We start from the raw sequence: 6,749 nt of genomic DNA on the forward strand, positions 1-6,749 counted from the left end.
TTGCTTTCTTGGCCTCTGCGGGTTATTATCAATGGGAGTTGGTTACAAATTATTATTGGTCTTATTTAGAGAGAAAACAAGGTTAGATTCAGCAATGGCTCTCTTTTCCTTTATCTTACATTCTTAGGTTTGGAGATAGATGTTGAAAAGAAGGGGGAATATAGAAATATATAGGAAGATAGAACAAAAGGTAGATTAGTGAATCTACTCCTCAACTTAATGCCTCAATTGTCACTCTCAAGGTAATTTTTAATTCACTGGTATAGAATTTTGTATATAGATATAAAATAACTTTACTTCTAGATACAATGGTATAGAATTTATATGTAAGTTTATTCTTCATACACGATATATATATATATAAATATTCTAATATGTGATATTGTACCCATATAACTCAATTATAATAAAAGCTTATTTCCAATACACTGAAAGTACTATCACAGGCTGCTTAGGATAAATAAGTTGTATAAGTTAATTGTTAGTTGATCAAATCATGGTCATGTCAAGTACTAGCTTACTTTCATCACAAGAATATACATCTTAGGTGTGGCAGATAGATATGATTTTATAGAAATATAAGGTAGGATAGTTAGATTAGGTCTTTTAAAACCTAATAGACCTGCATAATATGACATTTAAAAATGCTTCTACTACTTTATTCATTAGATTTCCTCAGTGTCTGTTGTTATGTTTCCCTTTCCATTTCTGATTTTGTTGATTTGAATGTTCTCCCTCTGCCTTTTAGTTAGTTTGGCTAAAGGTTTGTCAATCTTGTCGATTTTCTCAAAGAACCAACTCTTGGTTTCACTGATTCTTTTAATTATTTTCTTTGTTTTCAATTTATTTATTTCATCCCTGAGTTTGATGATTTCCAATCATCTACTTTTCTTGGACGTGTCTGCTTCCTTTTGTTCTAGAACTTTTAGGTGTTAAGTTGCTAGTGTGGGATCTCTCCAGTTTCTTTATAAAAGCACTTAGCGTTATAAACTTTCCTCTTAGCACTGCTTTCATTGTGTCTCATAGATTTGAGTATGTTGTACCTTCTGTTTCATTGAATTCTAGGAATTTTTTTAATTTCTCTTTTTATTTTGTCCCTTACCCAGATGTCATTGAGTTTGTAGGCTTTCAGTTGTTTTGTTGGTTGTTGAGTTCCAGCTTTAATCCATGGTGGTCTGATAAGATGCATGGGATTATTTTGATTTTCTTGTCTCTGTTGAGGTTTGCTTTGTGGCCAAGTATGTGGTCAATTTTAAGAGGGTTCCATGACATGCTGAAAAGAAGATATAATCTTTTGTGTTTGGGTGAAATCAGTTTATTTTTAAAGATTCACTGACAATGAGACAGGGTAACACCTGGCAACGCATAGCCTACCTCAAATAGGATGATGAGCATCAAAAACCTCCTTATGGAGATGGCTTAAAATGTGGCAAACAAGCCCCTGGGCAAAATATCCTCATTTCTACCACAAACAGAATTCTGCCTAAAAAAGGGCAAGCTTGGATTCAGGCAGGTTTAATGGACAAATTCTGCCAAGACAGGGTAAGCAAGTCCTCAATAGTTCCTGCCTCACAAATATGTCTATCACATATATTGGGCCAGAAGGCTGAAGATGATGCTCCAACATTATAGAGAGTTTTAGGTGGCTATTCAGATAGCAAACTGTCTCTATCATCTTCTTATTTGGAAAGCTACTAGCCTGCACTCCCAGCACACTCAGCTAATCAAGTTTATTCCTTTTCAAGTCTAAGATGGAGTTGAAGACCAGGTAGCTTAGTTTTACAATAAAGCTTAGTTGTTTAGGGGTTAAAATGCCTTTAAGTCTAGCTAGATGTTTTTTTTTTTTTTTTTAATTTATTCTTGTTACATCTCAATGTTTATCCCATCCCTTGTATCCTCCCATTCCTCCCCCCCCCATTTTCCCATTATTCCCCTCCCCTATGACTGTTCCTGAGGGGGATTACATCCCCCTATATATTCTCATAGGGTATCAAGTAAGAACTCAAGAAATTAAACACCACCAAACCAAATAACCCAATTGAGAAATGGGGCTTGGAACTAAACAGAGAATTCTCAACAGAGGAGTATCAAATGGCTGAGAAACACTTAAAGAAATGCTCAACCTCCTTAGTCATCAGGGAAATGCAAATCAAAACAACTCTGAGATTCCATCTTACACCCATCAGAATGGCTAAGATCAAAAATTCAAGCGACACCACATGCTGGCGAGGATGTGGGGAGAGAGGAACACTCCTTCATTGCTGGTGGGAATGCAAACTAGTACAGCCACTTTGGAAATCTATCTGGTGCTATCTCAGAAAAATGGGAATAGGGCTTCCTCAAGACCCAGCTATTCCACTTCTTGGAATATACCCAGAAGATGCTCCAGCACACAACAAGAAAATTTGCTCAACCATGTTCATAGCAGCCTTATTCATAATAGCCAGAACATGGAAACAGTCTAGCTAGATGTTTTAAGATGGTAATGACAAAATGTGATGGAGATTGATTTACAGTCAGAATTTTAAACACCAAGATAGTAAAGATGTTTTCTTCAAGGCTGTCAAATATATATAGCCAGAACACTAAGATGTAACACTTATACACTTATATAATTCCTGATTGTGCATGGTTCTTTTTGATATAGATAGTTTATTGTGTATTGTGTAATAATATAAATGTATATGTAAAAAATAAAAATTGTTTAATTAATTTAAAAAAAAAAGGAGGACTGTACAGGCACTGGCACTCTGTCAGTATGCAGGCATGATACAGCCTGAGACAGAAATTTCCTCTGCTCACAACCATCTAGTGTTCTGGAAGGGTGTATTAGAGGAATTGCTATGGTTAATTAAGGGATATACAAATGTTATAGAACTGTCTTCCAAGGGAGTGAGAATCTGGGATGCCAATGGGTCCAAAGACTTTTTGGATAGTCTGGGATTCTCTGGCTGACAGGAAGGGGACCTGGGCCCTGTTTATATTTTCTAGTGGAGGCATTTTGCTTTCTTTAAAAATATACTTTATTAGTTTATTCATATTATATCTCAATTGTTATCCCATCCCTTGTATCCTCCCATTCCTCCCTCCCTCCCACTTTCCCCTTACACCCCTCCCCTATGACTGTGACTCAGGGGGACCTCCTGCCCCTGTATATGCTCATAGGGTATCAAGTCTCTTCTTGTTAGCCTGCTATCCTTCCTCTGAGTGCCACCAGACCTCCCCATCCAGGGGAAGCAGACTACTAAAGATATGGATTCAGATTACTCAGGTAAGGAGTAGAGCAGCTGCAAAAATGATGGACACCATTATAACCAATCCCGATGACAGAAGATCCATCATGTGTGCTGGAATAAAAAAGATCTTCCTCTGATGGCACTGCCTCCTTGTTATGTCAACTCTATGTGGTGAATGGGAGCTTTCATGCCAGTTGTACCAGCAGTCAGAAGACATGGTTCTAGACATGCACTTCAACATTGCCAGCTATGCTCTGCTCACCTACATGATTACCCATACCACCTAGCAGAATATCATTAAATGGTGTCAAGGGTTGGCTTTCTCCAATAGGGTGGGTCTCAGGTTAGACTAAGCATTAGTTGGACATTTCCTTCATCTCTGTTCTATCCTTATTTCTGCACATCATGTAGGCAGGGTAAATTTGGGGTTGAAGGATTTATAGGTGCATTGGTGTTCTGTTCCCACCACTATAAGTCCTGCCTGGCCTCCTGAGTCTCCATGTCTCACACTGCTGTGAGGCTCAGCTAGAGTCATCCCTATATACTCCATGGAGCCTACCTAGTCCAAAAGCTCTAGTTTGTCTCAGATATGCACCCACCCTCTTTTTCCCTTTTTGCTCCAAACCCTCTTCCCTCCCTTCCCTACTTTCCCACATCTGATGCCTCCTCAATTCCCTCACCTACTCTCCTACCCAAATCCCCTCTTAATCCACTTCTGCTATCTATTCTATTTCCCCATCTGACTGAGATTCAAAGAGGCTCTCCTTGTTACTTCTTTGGGTCTGTGAATTGTTGTATGGTTATACTGTGCTATATTGCTAATATCCACTTATAAGTGAGTTTATACCATGTGTGCCCTTCTGGGTCTGGGTTACCTCTCTCAGGATGATTCTTTCTAGTTCCATCCATTTGCCTGAAAATTTCATGACTTTCTTTTGTCATATTAACTGCTATTTTTGAATACCACAATGTGATTAGTGTTAAATAACTGATCATGATTTAACTTGTTAAATAGCCACACATAAGTTTTTTAAATATAAGATATATTTTAGTGTTTTGTAAGTCAGGTGGACTGTAAAAAGATATATCGATTTTACAAGCATTTTATTAGTCCTGTGATTTCTTCCTAATTTTCAAATACCAGTGTTACCTTGTACAGAGGTATACATAATAGTAACTTGGGGATGACAACAGCTTATTTCTAAGTAGACATTAGGCCTATTTATACATTGAAATTATTAATGCATACAACTCTACTACAAAATTATGTTAATTTTAAATTTGTTGTTAACTACAGCTGATGAAAAACATCTATTTATCTTTGTTCTTTTTTCTAGTTTAGGAAATTTTATATCTTTCTATTTATTCTGTAATAATATTTTATATACTTATTAACTTAAATGTAGAATCCTATATTTTGAGATTAAAATTATAAAATATTTTACATATATACTAAATATAATTTGATCTGCCTTTATAAATGGAAAACTGAAGATCTGAAAAATGCTGTTCTCAGAACCTCACAATTTCTTCAACTGTTCTCAAAAGTGTAGTGTACAAACTCATCAGTGAACTTTCTTATCTATTGTAATTTCCTTCTTAGAAGATCTTGAAATGACATGTTGTTCATATAATGATATATTTTAGCAATAATTTTTTTACTCTCTGTTTTGTTAAAAGAGAATAGAACAAAACTAGCAGTCCAACAGTCTGATATATCAATTTCAGCCAGTCAGGGAAGTGGATATAAAACAGACTAATAATTCATTTAGAGACATCAAATAGTGCAATGTGAAGTTATTGTAATCAGGTCACAGTTAATAGAATTCAAAGTACATTTCTTGAGGGAATTTTTCTCATACTGTGATGCAGAGCTCTGTGCATCAAATATTTTTTGTTACATAAACAGTTTGTGTCCATTCATGTAAGTCAGAATATTGTATCAAACATCTGTGTTTATACATATTTTTTTAATAAAACTGAAAATAATCATGATCTCTAGGCACTGGTAACCTCATATATTGTCAATGTTTTCATTGTACTATACATGTTACCATATTTGCCTTTGCTGTTTTCAGTGAAAAGGGTACCTTAAAGAAGATTGTCTATTTCCTGTTAGTATAGCAATACCTGAATAACATAGGTAGCAGATACCACTGCCAAGTATTTTAAAAGTTATATTTATATCTAAAGCTGTTTTTTATGACAATAAATATTCAGAATGTTAAGGAAATTAATTTTTTAAATGCTTGAAACTAATATCCAAGAGGAAAACTAATAGAAGTTTCAGACACATTTATACACACACACACACACACCTATGCACACATATGTGCACATCAAGGCATATGTGCACATAGACAGAGGCATATATGCACACATCCCTTTGTAAAGGAGGAAGGAGGAGTGATTGAGAGAGTTGTCTTTTACTATAAAGCTAAGACTTAGACATTAAAATAAAATAATTTATGCACATAACTCAATATAACTTTAAAATGAATAAAAAGGAATAGCCATGTTTCAAAAGAGTTAATTATATTTTTTCAATGTCTAGTGCTGACTGTTGAGTCATACAGATCAAGATGAATAATATTTTTGATTATAATGGCTTCTTACCTAAAAACGTATCTTTAATTTCATGAAGAATTATAGAATCAAATATCCCCTAGTAAGTTGTAAGTGAGGTTTGCAGAAATTTTATATTTTGCCTTTATATATTTGAGTGTCCTTCATTTTGACATGTATGTTATTTTATTTTGAGTTGAATTAAGCAATATCTTACATTTTCATATTATGCATGAAACATGATTACATAGTCTTCATATTCATTAAGATAGTCTCAAAGGCTTTGAAACTACTCACATGACCACAGAAATTTAGAGATCATTTTTAATCACTATGAACACATTTTTAGAAGGAATGCCTTTTCAGTCATTGTAACATCCATGTTTTGTGTATATGTGTGTATCTAAAGGGTATTTGTAGAAAGATAAGAGAATGTAAACGTTATTTTACTCATTTTCAGGCTACTGGGAGAAATCTAGCTGCATTACTGAAAAGAGGAGTGCAGGAGAGCCCGCAGAATTACCGGTATGTGGACATCTGGAGAAATTCCATTCAGACATTATTTCGTATTTGCATCTCAGTTTCTATCTGTGGCTTAAATGTTTTCAGTTAATTTCAGGAGAGAAATTAAATCTTCCACATTGTTCAATGATACTAATCTAAGTCTCTGCTGTCACAATCTCAGTTAGGTAGCTTAATGTAACTCCTTTTAAAATGTTAAGTGTTGAAACATGTTTTGTTTCACATATATATTTCCAGGGTCAAGGAAAACACCTTGTTATTGTGAATTTGAGTATACTGGAAACTTATTTTTCATGACAGTATTTAGATATGTGGCCAGGGTGTAAGACTGAGGCACAATTTGTTCTTTTGAGATAGAATGTGATGTGGGGTAGAAATACTTCATGGCCTATCAGGAATCATCATAATAGGCATTTAAGACAGAGG

At 35.0% G+C, this 6,749-nt stretch overlaps 1 pseudogene; it reads left to right on the top strand.

The window, feature by feature from the left end:
* The first annotated feature begins 1,518 nt into the window (after nt 1-1,518).
* On the top strand, nt 1,519-3,523 carry LOC127185317 (thymidylate synthase-like; annotated as a pseudogene).
* Nucleotides 3,524-6,749: the final 3,226 nt, after the last annotated feature.

Source organism: Acomys russatus, chromosome X, assembly GCF_903995435.1.
Source record: "Acomys russatus chromosome X, mAcoRus1.1, whole genome shotgun sequence".
Classification (NCBI taxonomy): Eukaryota; Metazoa; Chordata; class Mammalia; order Rodentia; family Muridae; genus Acomys; species Acomys russatus.